The sequence below is a fragment of the Malaya genurostris genome, chromosome 3 (assembly GCF_030247185.1).
Source record: "Malaya genurostris strain Urasoe2022 chromosome 3, Malgen_1.1, whole genome shotgun sequence".
NCBI lineage: Eukaryota > Metazoa > Arthropoda > Insecta > Diptera > Culicidae > Malaya > Malaya genurostris.
The window spans coordinates 52,951,649-52,965,582 of NC_080572.1; the positions used below are offsets into that span (position 1 = coordinate 52,951,649).

At 35.5% G+C, this 13,934-nt stretch overlaps 1 protein-coding gene across 1 annotated transcript in view; it reads right to left on the reverse strand.

The window, feature by feature from the left end:
* Window positions 1–6,865, reverse strand: part of LOC131436057 (substance-P receptor-like) — a 49,390-nt gene extending 42,525 nt beyond the window's left edge. The window contains exon 1 of the mRNA XM_058604505.1: window positions 6,330–6,865. The gene's annotated coding sequence lies outside the window, so the exon portion shown is untranslated. The remainder of the gene's footprint in view (window positions 1–6,329) is intronic.
* Between the last annotated feature and the right edge of the window lie 7,069 nt (window positions 6,866–13,934).

Consider the following 13,934-nt stretch of genomic DNA (forward strand, 5'->3'; position numbering starts at 1 on the left):
GACACGGACTTTCAAAACCTGCTTTCTAGAAAAACGCGTTTGAAGTTTTTTGTCTATAGAATCAATGGAAACAATTTATTACTCAAGGGAGCCCGTAGGGTCAAACATTTTCAAAAAACATGTTTTTCTTTTATAACTTGAATAATGAAACATTTCAAGAATGTTTTGTCAAGTTTTTAAGTCGATCGAAACAGAAATTTTGGTCCTGTGTGCCGAGCTCTTACTTCTACGCAGTATAGGATAAGCAAAGATAAAGGCCCATAACTTGCTGAGTTTTGTTCCGATAGGCTTGAAAACTTCACAGAATATTCATGAAATGATTTACTATGAGAAAATACAAAGAAAATAATAAATGACCCTACCCGTCTCTTAAGTTAATGCTAATTGCTTAGCGGGTTATGTGGAATCGTTAGGTGGAGCAAAGTGGAAAGTTTTGTATGATTGAAGTGATCAGTAGAGTAGATGGCATCCTAATTTTCGTTATCCAACCTGTGTTTCTGTTTTGTTTATTATCATCCTAAAGTGGTATATCAACATTGTAAATAGATTCGGAAAGCTGTCGTTAATAGATTTAATTTCCTATTGATTACTCTATACAGTTTCACGTTGGTTAGGAAACCGTTCAAAAAGTCTCATTACCATGCAGTACAGTAATCATCTGATAAATACCATCTTTTGATTCATAAAAGTTTGCAACCCTTCGAAATGTTCATCGATAATTGACAGTATTTGAAAATCACAATTATTTCTCAACTATTTGATTTTGAGAAAATCAACAGAAATGTTAGTGGAATCAATGACTTTTCAGTTGAAACAATCGAGACAGGAAGCAACAATTGCAGTGTTGCTATTTTATGATTGATGAGCTTTCCGTGTGACCAGATATCTTGAACAAAGTAACAACGACATTCTCGCTTTGTTTGACTATCGCAAAGTCATTGTAAACTTTCAAAGGATTTTTCTGAGTAGCCTTCTATGCAAATATTTAAAGGACAATCCGTAAAGTGGCCGTGTAAATAACCGCAGAGAAAGTAAATAAAGACAATTTTCTACGGTTTTCTACTTTCTCCAGCAAGAGGATGCGAGAAATGATATTGAATGATACAAAGATGTCAGTTGTGTATTTGTCTATAACTTTTTGTATCTGATCAAGAGACCACTAAGAAGTAAAAAGCATGAAACGATCGAATTTATGAAGTTTGATTGATCTTTTGAAATTGTGATGGATTTTCAATTATTTTGGCTATGCTCACTGAAATAGTTGAATAAGAAATAACCATTGTTGCAATTAAGCATTGTCTCTCAACTCGGTGATAAATGAGACAACCATCTGTTTGCAGCAATTGGGTAAACAATTCATAAGCTTTTCCCTGTTGTGCATCGTGACTTATATAGATATTTTCAAGCACCATACTATCTCTATCCCCTAGTCCCCAAACCGGAAGTTGGATCTGAAAAAAATGAATGAATGTGTTTCCAGGCTGTTTCAAGAGCTTTAAAATAGATTTTTACTGGTTACTGATTTCTCGTCCACTTAACAATCCATTCAAGCTATTTCATTTGGTTTGATTTGATCAACGCAGTAATTTTCTTCGCGGTGTATCGGGGTGGCCCGGATTGGAGGCTCAATGCATAGGGCACTGGCTTTAGAAAACTGGCTTTATAAGCTAGTTGTCGTATGCTCTAACCTTGATCAGAAAGGATTGTAAGTGTCAGTAGTATCGCTGCACTTATCAGCAAGTGAATGTAATACATCACTTAATAAGTCTTGTGTGACTGACACACAGATGGCGCTATAATTGTCAAATCCATATAACGGTTAGGAAGAATCAATTTTCAAAAGACTCCACGGAAAAGAACCATTTGTTATTGGTTTGACAAATTAAAACGTGATCGTACAGACACCAGACAGATGATGGTGAACGTTCTGGTCGTCCAATTGAGATGGTAGCTTCAGAAAACATCAGAAAAGTCCACAAATTCGTTATATCCAATCGTTAATAGAAATTGCATGTAATAGCTAAGGCCGTAACGATATAAGAAGGCAGTGTGTTTACAATTATGCATGAACATTTGACCATGAGTAACCTCTTCTCAAAGTGGGTGCCGCCCGCATTTACTCACAGTTGTTGATGCGTCAATATGTGGTAATGGATGAAACATGGATCCATCACTCCGGAATCAAAACAATCATCATATGAGTGGGCTGCAGTCGGTGAACCACGTCCGAAGCGTCTAAAGACACAACAGCCAGCTGAGAAGGTTATGGATTCAGTATTTTGGGATGTTCATGGTACAATCTTCATCAACTATCTTGACAAAGGGTATCTTTAGACCATAATATGACCAACTCTTTGCTCCATTGTCTCGTGAATGTTTCGATTTATGTGTGTTTCACTTAGTACTTCAAACTCTTGAGTGCCGTTCTTCCCCGAATAGTTTAAACTTACTTTCGTCCATCAGTAAAATTCGGATCCATCTGAGACGCCAGTAAAAATGTTGTACTAAGGTGTAAAATAAGTGATTTGAAAATATCAATCACTTTTCGTCTGCTGAGCGGTTTATGTTGAATTACGAAGTAGCATTAGCAACTAGTGCTAATTTTTCGTACCTATAGAAGTTTTCAGGTTTGATTCCCAAATGTCACTTTTATTATTTAAAACCTGTTTCAACTCACCTAGTGGTGTAATAATGCCTTTCTTATATCACCCATAACATTTTAAATATTACTGTGGAATTCGTGAAAACGACTGTTCATTGAATAGAAATAAGAAAGTTTGTTCGGACTCAATCTAACAAAACCTACAAATCCAGTTTACCCTGTAGTTCCAGAACCGGAAGTAGTATTCACAATAAATTTAGGAATTTCCTTATGAAATTGTAAGACTTTTCCTTTGAACCTATAAGTTTATGAAAATCGATTTGGCCATCTTGAAGAAAAGTGAGTAAGATCCATTGCACAATTTTTGATCACTATTTCCAATACTTCCGAAACCGGATTCAGATGATCGGAAAAGTCGAATTTCTTTTATTCTTTCGGTCGCATTCCTCATAAAAAAGGCTAAAATTTTTATCAACCGCAGCAACGTCTTTTACCAATATCACACACAAGTAGCAGACATCCGTCAACGTTTCGTTTTCTTTATAGCGTATACGAAATAGAACAAAGCACGAATCGTTTGTGTTGTGTTTTCTTCTTTCACGTTGCACGTATCGGTGTTGTGCATATTGTCAATTTATGTGAGTTCTATTTTTGGAATTTTTCTTCCCTACTTTCAGTGCTTCAGGAACAGGAGAAGGGATCAGTAGTGCCGAATTTAGTTTGTATGCCCAAGTTCTGAAAACTAGATGAAAATTTTATGGGATTTGTATCTGTTTGTGACCATCGTTCTTGGGAAAAAAATTATGAAATTGGTAATTTTACACTTTTCACGCTTTAGTTTCGAATTCGGAAGTTTTTTGGAAACTAACCTTTCATTTGAATCTTAGTTTATGAAAATCGGTGCACATTTTTTATCTAATTTCAATTGGGTGCACAATTTTTATCTAATTTCACATATTACGCTGTAACTCTGGTACCGAAAGTCGGATCCAAATTCAATAGTAGGCTATGAGACCATGAGACTTTTCATTTGAATCGATGTTTGTGAAAATCAGTTCAACCATCTCTGAAAAATGTGAGTGCATATTTTTTTCCATTTTTATGGTCCATATCATCCTGCATCTACGAAACCGGATTGGGATGAAATTCAATAGCAGACTATGAGACACACACAGACATTTGCTAAATTCGTCGAGCTGAGTCGAATGGTATTAGACGTTCGGTTAAAAGTTGGCTTTCATAGTGATTGCATAGCCTTATTTTCAAGTCAAATGATGCCTTGGTCAGAAAATCGCTCGAATGAATTCAAAAATAAAATGACAAAATCTGATGACTGATGAAGGATACCTACAATGAACATGATTTGGAATCATGAAAGAGCGCATTCGATAAAAATGGCTTATCGAAAACAACTTTTTGTATTGTTTACATCTATCAAGATTGTTTTTTATTCATACTGTACTTAGATCCAGTCATAAAGTAGTCGCTGAATTAACTGTCAGGACCGTTTTGTCCCAGTTACTCATCTTTTTCTTACATTACTTGGAAGACTGAATGTAATACTCTAGATGAATTGAAAAAAATGGTATTTCTGACCTGTGAATAACTCCAAAGAACGGATTGTTGTTAATCAGAATGACTACCAATATTCTTAGCCTGTTTTACACTATATCATATTTTTCAAAAAGTTTTTGGAAAATAAATGTTGTGCTTATGAGGCCTATTGTAGATAGCCTAAACGATTCTATAATTCGTATGAAACCCCACAAGCACAAATTAGATTACAGATAGTTACAACAATCGCATGAATGACGTTATACTGTTTTATCCCAAATTTCCTGAAGCTTAGTTTCAGCTGAACTTTCATCTACAACAATTCCGAAGCAATTCAAATACAACCCACCAAAATGTATGAATATTACTCGAAAAACTTCAAATGCCTGAACTAAGGACGACCTCATTGAACCATTCATCCCGTTTTACCCTAATTCTTTGCATAATCTGTTTTTCAATTGATCTTTCTTCCGCATTACTGATTTTGGTGGACCAACATCGATTTTTTAACGCATAAAACCTTAAAAAGTAGATAACAAAAAAATTTAAAATCCCACACTAATCATTGTCATTCGTTTTTTGTCATTCACAATGAAACACAAAGAATCATCTTTGGTTGGCCTGATTCCGAATTCTGCCACTACGCTCGAAACGTGTTGAAGTGGTACCGAGTCCACGGAATCGATTATGTGCCGATAGATATGAATCCACTAAACTTTCCGGAACTTCGCCCGATTGAAAAGTATTGGCAATTATAAAGACGCAGCCTTTCCAATGTCCCAGTTCGAGACATTCTTGCTTGTCGTGACCTTTCTTACATGAAACTTCTTTATCATTTCATAAAGAAAATTGAAGTTTCAATTTAATAATTGACCCTTTTGAAGGTTAGTTCTGACTCCTACTGCGTCCATTAGTTCATCTAATAGCAAAATTTTAATAAAAATGATGTGCTGATACAAACAAACTCAAAATAGGTTACGAAATCAACAACAAATGTATAAAAATTTAAGCTTATCTCATAATTTATAGTAGTAAATCGCTTGGTTCAAATAATGTTCTTAAGTAGATTTAATAATAAATAACGAAATAGCTAATATGATATTTAAAAAATAAGAGGAATATGTTTTATTAAACTCAAATCGCTGTTACTATATTAGTATTATATTAGGTTAAGAATTCTATGTAAAAGTGATGCTACGGCGAAGAAAAACTTATGTAAATTGCCTTAAGAAATAAACGTATTTATGAAAAAAAAAAGACGCAGCCTTGAAAACATCTCAAAACTATTAAAACAGAGTTGAAGAGCACACTGTGGAAATCGGGTTTACGAAATTTGATGGGTGGACAGAAGAAAAAGGAGCGAGCTTTGGAATGGGAGATGAAATTAAATGAAACAAATTATGTAAATCATATTTAGTTAGTAATTACTAACTCTCAGATCATCGAATTTCAATCAAATATATCCTCACTTGTAGGAATTTCCGACCGATTTTGGCATCAAATTAACGTCTATAAATAATTGTATAGTTACTTGTTTGGCGTTTGAAAAAAGCCTTTTTTATGCGTGCTGCATGAAAAAATCCCATGAAAAACGCATATAAAACCGTATAAAACTTCGAAAGTTTGCATAAAACCACATAACTTCGTTTTGTAAAAAATGAGACTTGAGTGTAATTTATGGCGCCCTTAATCATGTCACATTTTATTTTAGCACATGTTCCCGTATCGGATTTAAGTACAAATCATGATGTAAGTTTTCATACCAAATCATCTTTGTTTTCGTTTAAGAATTCTTTTCGATTTCACGTGAAATTAACTAGTTCTAACAATATTAGATCCGTAGTCGTTAGAAATCATTGTGAATTGGGAACAAGGTAATTGATAATCAGATTTGGAACAAAATTCGCTACTATAACTTGTGTGACAGCATAGATCAAACATCTAAATTTCTCTGATAATGTGCAAAACGCGGAAGTGAAAACAAATTGAAAAAGTTTCAATTCAATTTCGTGTATGTATTTAAGCTTATTATTTGCACTGATGTAACTTTCTCCAGATTTTTTTGGTTGAACGTATAAATAATCGACGATTCAATTTGCATTTCTCATTGATAAATCACAATTTGTCTAATTTGCATTTTACTCATTCTGTTCCTCACCATGAACAGCATTACCTTTCATTCGAGTGTATCCTTTTGCGTAATTTTATTGTAGGCCTCAGTCTCCGTTGGGTAAATTTGGTCACTGGAACCAGTTTCCACACATTTTCTCCCCTTGATGATTCAAACACATACACGTTACAATCAACAACATGCTCATTTGCATTTAGAAAATCGGAAGACCACCAACTAATTCCAAATGCATCAAATCCTAATCAAACACCTTTAAAGGGGGCGGCTTTCCATTCACGCTCAAATGACTCACTACATCCTTTTTCGTATCATTGAGTGATAATTATTGAACTTAATCACACACATATACAGAAAATTCAATTGAGCTATGATAACACGAGCACCGTTCAGATTGATTCCATCACAACATGTTTACGATAATCTAAATCCTTTCGGACTTTTTTCTGTTGTATAATTTGAGATTTAAACCACGATGTTAACCGTAAGCAGTGAAATTTGGATCTCTATTAAAACTATCGTTAGCACCCGAGGATTGCGACTGGTTCGATTGCCGGTCAGATTCGAACTGATCATTGCCGTGCTCTGGTTCTGTTATAAATGAATTCATATTTCTTTGCTTCGCTGTACCACGCACCGTGACTCGCATGTTGGACGGTTTGAAATTCTCGCTCTCATATTGCGGAGAAAAAGTCAGTCTCAACTGTAGAAGTGGAAAATTGCACATAGAAGGATTGGAAGGAGCAAGAGATTATGAAAATGATGCTCCACGTGTTACTTTCCAAGCCGTTATGTATCGGATAAACTCGGTTTGTTTACATACAAAATCGGTGGAAAAATGAGCATTTGGGGAATCTGATGTCAATGATGGTTGTTTCGAACATTTTTAGCTTTTCCAAAATGTACTGATTAGACATGGGAATTAGAAGCGGTTGCAGATATTGTTTGTATCAATATGAACGAATAATTTAGCGGATTGGTTAATTAGAAGTTACAAACAAGCATAAAAAATTGATTGACTAAATTGCAAAAATCGTTTAACTGCAACTTAGTTTGGGAACCCAATTTAAATAATTGTGCTGGATAACTCTGATTCGCTTTTCGGACATCGTGGCGAGCAGCCACTTTCTCAAACAACATTGGTAACATCAGATAATCAGTAATTGGATTCAGAATTTAGTTTCAGGATTTAGTTCCAAAATACAGACTCAGAATTGAATTCCTAAATTCTGTTTCAAAATTCATTGAATTCAAAGCTGGCTAAACTCGGAACTTGGGTTCTGCAACTGAATTCAGTTCCTCAATTTAGGTTCGGAATTCAAGCTCAGAATTTAGTTTTAAATTCGGAACCGGATTTTGAAAATGAGCTGAGTTCCATAATTATTGAGCTGAAGTAGATCACCCGTAGTTGTACTTCGTGATTGACCGAATGAGTGGAAATGTACAATAAACCAAGAAAATGAAGCTTGGGAGAAGCAAATCATTTTCACTGTACATACCCACTCACTCCTAACTTGTCATTAAGTGCTCAATAACGACGTCGGCTACGACCAAAGGCTACTACTACTGAGGAAAAGAAAGGAATCTTAGTCCGATACTCGTTGTTTCTAGAGACCGCGGGTACCATTATATCTCTACGAGCATCACGGGATAGGAGCTGTGTTAGTAGGGAAGGAAAGAGATCCGGATATGTTTTGGTCAATAATATGATCTAAACAAAAGCTGATTTTCGAAACTGAAGAGAAATATAATAAGGCTTTATAAGTAAGAAAAGTATAAAATATTTCTAAGGAACGATCTCACCAGTATCCTTTTTTTCCTATTCACATTGTTGTTGCCAACGCGGGATGAAACACGACTACTGGAAAAATAAAATAAATTAAACACTCGCGAATGGGTTTGCTGCAGACCAATTCAAGATTTACAGCTTGAAAAACACGATTGACTTGTAGATTTTCACATATTCCATATAAATCTGATAACATCGACACTGATATGCAGATGGCGTTTCGATCAGTTAATATCGTTGAATTTTGGGGCGGTAAATTCTTAGTTTCTGCCGCTTGAGCATTTTTAGTTTTGCGAATCAACATTATTCAATAAATAGCACTCTCACTACTAAACACACACTTGACACACCTGCACTATCACTCAAATAACTGTTTCGACCAAAATTTCAACTATACATATAAAAACAACACTTTGGAATTAGATTTTTTTGAGAGCAGCACTTAGACACTGCATCGTGCATCGTGCATCGTGCATCCCAGTGATGCGAACTTTCTCTCTAAATTTATTTCACCTCGGTTGTAACCATTAAAGGTCAAACCGACGACACGACCTGCCATCTATCGAAACTGTATCGCAAATTTAACTACCCCTCAGTAACTGGTAATGTCAAAATGAAATCTCTTGAAAAACTATTGAAACTGGCAGCACAGGTTGATAAATTATTGATTTTGAATAACAATTACCAAACCTTGGTTACTGCATATTGAAGACTTGAAGAATGTAAACAAAATAAACTACCTCGAGTGGAAGATCTCATTTAGCGGCAAATTACAAGTTCTGCAGCATCACCACGCGTAAGAGCAGTGGTTCGATTAGTTCAGCTGGGGCTCGAACTTACGAAAATTTTTTTGTAGGACCGATGTCGTATGTGCCAAAAAATCATTTGTATTTGATAATTTTTTTTGCGTTGTCGGTATCACATAGCGTTTCAATATCCGTCGATGTTTGTTAAATAATTTAACATAATCAGACTTCAGATCAGATCTATGACGGCTGTCTGCTATGTAAATGAGTTTTAAGATAGTAAACTGGAAAAGTCATTGAAACGTTAGTGCGAATCCTTTTATCAATCTGATCATCAAAATGTAGTATCGAATAATGAATGATAAAGCTGAGTCGATCCGATATATCAGCAATATTGTACGAGATGCAAGTAAATCGTTTGCAAAAAATCAAAGATACTTAAATATTTGAGGTTTATTTCTAATCGATTCCAGAATCTCACTTCATATGCAGGTACGAATAGACTTATAAACATAATTCAAATTTGTTCTTTTATAATTTTTTCGTCAAATTTATGTATATTCATTACTTCCGATTTTATTCCAAATCGTCCAACCCTAATTGCTAATCAACGTACATGTAAAACATTACGCCGTCATATTTTGGACATTCGAGGAACTCCTTTACTTCGCAAAACGAGTGTAAAATTTAATGAACCTGAGACACTTGAAAAGCACGGGAATTAAGTTTTTGATCAGAGTTATGACCTGTAAAAATGAATTTCCTTAAAATAATTTGATACTCATCATGAATGAGTTTCATGACTACGATACAGATTGAGTTCCTGGATAGCCCTTGAAGATGATATAGCATGACGCCTGTCTATCGCAGCACTACATCTAATGTCAGATTTGCATATTGTGCACCCAGCTCCGCTTGGCGCAAATACAAAAGGAACGTTGTAGCATTAACTTACAAATTTCTAATTCTTTCTGATACATGATCAACTATTGAACCTGGCTCTGGTGCAAGATAATTGTGTAATTCGGGATAAATAAAAATGTTCAGTTAGCCAAATTTTATTCTTCGTAGTTAGCGTATTGTGAAAGCGTCTAACTTCGTCGTATTGATAATATCATTTTTCAGGTGTACCAGTTCCAGGCCTTGCGCTGCCTCGATCTTGATTTCTCCAGAATTATTTAGAGTTTTTAATTTTGGCACTGATGGCAAAACATTTCAATTGAACTGTTTCAAAACTTTTTCAAGTGGTTTGTTTATTTACTATGAGGTTCCTTGGTTACTAGTTCATAGCAACTTAAGCAGTGTTGCTCAAGAACATTATTTTCATCACCATCAAGGGTCGCTATATTTTTGGTAACTGGCGGTAAATCGCTCACGAACACTTTTATTCTGATTTTCCTTCGAAGTGCCTGGTCGTGTCATCGGTCAAACCGCACATGGCGGACGCCGTTCTCGCCGATCTATTTTTCGCTCTTCGGTTATGACTGAGCTGCCGGCGTGCGCATGTATAGGCGGGTGGGTAATGTCAGCAACATAACTGGATCATGTGAATACGAATAGAATGGGTGGTTCAGTTTCTTTGGTGTTAAAGAATCTGAATTCTGGACCTGGAATTGTGGAACCTAATTTTAGAGCCGAATGCTAGAACTGAATTTGGGATCTTCATTTTCGACTTGGCTGCTAGATTCTGGAACTGAATTCGAAACCTGAGCCCGGGAACTGCTTTCTGAAGTTGAATTTTAGAACTGAAATTTGGATTATTGAACTGATTACTGAACCTGTGTTGTGGAACTGAATTTGAGATCAGGATTCTGGCTCGACACCAAAATTCTGAAACGCTGGGCCTGGCCTTCTACAGCTGAATTTTATGTACAGAATTCCGGTTCAGGATTCAGTTGTCAAATTTGGATCCACAATTCAGCTCCGAAATTCATTTCTAGAATCCAGTTCTGGAATTTTGCTAAAAAATTTAGCTCTTGAATTCAGTTTTGCTCATAGAATTGTAGAACTGAATTTTTGTCTTGCATTCTAGAATACATTTTTGAGCTGAATTTGTACAATACAATTGAATTATGGATCTGATTCAAGATCCTGGATTTCGGTGTGAAGTTCCAGAACATCAGCAATTCTGATGCTGAATTCTTAATTCCGAACAAAAATTCTGAAACTGAATCCTGGTCTGAACCTCAACTTCAGTTCCAAAATTCAGTTCCAAAATTCAGATCCATGCCCAGAATTGATTTCTGAAATTTAGTCCAGGTCTAAAGTTGAGATCTTGATCGCAGTTCTAAATTTCGGATTTAAAATCTAGACTCAAGTTCTAAAATTCGGTTTTAGTTCTGGTAATCTGGAACTCTATTCTTGCCTTGGTTTCTGGACGAAGAACTGAAATTTAAATCTATCTTCTGGAAAAGAAATAGAAAATCTGGTCTTGGAACCTGGATTCTGCTCTGAAAAAGTTAACTACGCAGCTTAACTTGTCTAGCTTTTTCACCTATCAAACATTCTAGAAAATATTAATTTCGAGTTATTTGTGGTTATCGCATACTGCTGAAAATTCTATCACAAAGTGCTGATCATATCTGCGATGACGTGGAGATGAAATGGTGTCGAAACTTTAAATAAAACAAGAGATATTCACGATCAAAAACTTATCACTCACCCATATCATAAGTTTTGAAAAGGCGCCCCATAGTAAAGTTGATGCCGGAGCGCTCGGATCTGTCGGATCTGCCGAATGCGGAGTGTCCTTAAGTCTTTCACCGAGGGCGGTAAAAGAAAATTAAAGTTTACAAAACGAAACATCCCCCATAAAAGCAATACAAATAAAGTATGGATACTAAAGTGGGATAAAATTTTGATTTCAGCTCTACCAAACTTGATGTATTCCTTTAAGGTCCCACAAAATTTTGGCTCGATCGGTGAAACTATATTTTCGCGCCCGGAGTTCCATACAAGATTTAGTGTGGGGAAAGGGTGTGACCTCTTACAAATATATCGGCGGGAGATCAACCAATAAACTCTAAACATCAGTGCATGTATTGTTTTCGTAGGAAAATTGACGAGGAAGAAAACCCACGAAGATCGCAAATCAATCCGACATTTGTCGAAAAAGTTGTGAATTTCTTTAAATGTGCTATAACGATTTATCTGAATTATTTGATGTCTTTACGATAGTTAAAGTTATGAGACTATTTTCAAAGTCTAGCACAATGTCGTCATTTACAGTACAAACTTTTCGTTCCATCCAGCTTGCGAGATGCGTAGGGGAAAGTATATCATAAGGCAGCTTTTCGATGTAAGGTTATGTTTCGACTAAACAAGCATTTCAACCGTGTAAAACGTCTAATGGTCGGTTGCTACTTAGTAATTAACTTTTAGCAGTGCTAATGTCTCCATTTACAGTATAAAAATCCAGAGAAACAAAGCCATTTCTTTGATATACGAATTTTCTCATAACAGTCACTCTACGGACATTATATCCAACCTTCGATTCAACAGTATGCTTCGAGTTAAAATATTGTTTTAAAGATTTGTAACGGTTATTTAAACAAAATGTAGCGTTGGAAGGATAAAATATGTTGGTTTCGAATTAAAATTAATTGATTATGTAATTGATTTCTGATGGAAATAATATCTTTATATGTTTTTCTTCTATATCGACATTTCAAAGGGCATATTGCATCATTGTTGTGGGGCGTAATGTCTCTTGTTGTGAGGCATACATCTGATTTGTTGTGAGGCGTATTATACGGTTGCTGAGGCATTATGCCTACGGCAAGCGAAAATACTGAGAATATGGTCGTTTTGGAAAATGTGTTTGTAGGGTGAAGTGTTATAATATGCCCCCTTAAGAAAACATAGAGATATTTTTAAATGTACTGATATATTTTCTTCGAGAATGTGGATGTTTCATTGCAGTACGCTTGAGGAACATAGTTGTCAATGATTTCGGTAGAATAGATGAGAATTGATTGATACAAACACTTTTTACAAAACAAAATCGGTTTTCTCCAGCGATTGGTACAACTATCCTTGTTCCGTTAACCGCCACTTGATGATGATGATCTGCTGTAACAGGAAACCGTTCACTATGAAGGCATCCTTTTCCTCGATGTCATTGGATACTTTCATAGCGGTGAGTTCTAATTTCAATCACTATAAATTGCAAACCAAATGAGTGCGTTCCGGTTTTGTTTCAGATATTACGAGCCATTTACAGCTACTTCATGATCCTGAAACAAGTCGTCGACTAATTAGCTTCGAAGTTTACCTCAAAAACCGCCGGCAAACACCTCGACCAGAACTTTAGGAACAGGATTAGTTTATAATTAAACAATAGCACCTATTTTTTGCACAAAGCTTCATCTGGCAAAATAGGCAATTGTAACCTGGCTACAAGCGAACGCAAGACGACATCTCAACTCCGTTGTAAAATAATGGCAACAAATGAAGTCAAGTTGGGCTTCACCGGTGGACGAAAGCCGTTCATTATTTATTATTTGGGAATGATGAAAAGGACCACTACCACTCTGTTAGTAGCACTCTCCGTTTGTTAGTTCATAGTTTGCATTCTCAGTTTTTTTGCTTACCGTAGGCATAATACCTCAGCAACCATATAATATGCCTCACAAAAAATCAATGGTATGCCCCACAACAATGATGCAATATGCCTCTTGAAATGTCGATATAGAAGAAAAGCAGAAAAAAAAGATATTCTTTGCATCAGAAATCAATTAAATAATCAATTAATTAGAATTGGAAACCATCATTTTAGATCGTTATAAATTTCTAAAACAATATTTTAACTCGAAGCATACTGTTGAATCGAAGGTGGGGTATAATGTCTGTAGAGTGACTGTTATGAGAAAATTCGTATATCAAAGAAATGGCTTTATTTCTCTGGATTTTATACTGTGAATGGAGACATTAGCACTGCTAAAGGTTAATTACTAAGTAGCAATCGACCATTAGACGTTTTAAACGGTTAAAATGCTTATTTAGTCGAAGCAAAACCTTACACACACTCTTAGAAAAAATGAAATTTACGCTTGACGTAAATTCAAGTATGCCGTAATTTCTTCGGTGATGACACAATATTACATCTACTAACAT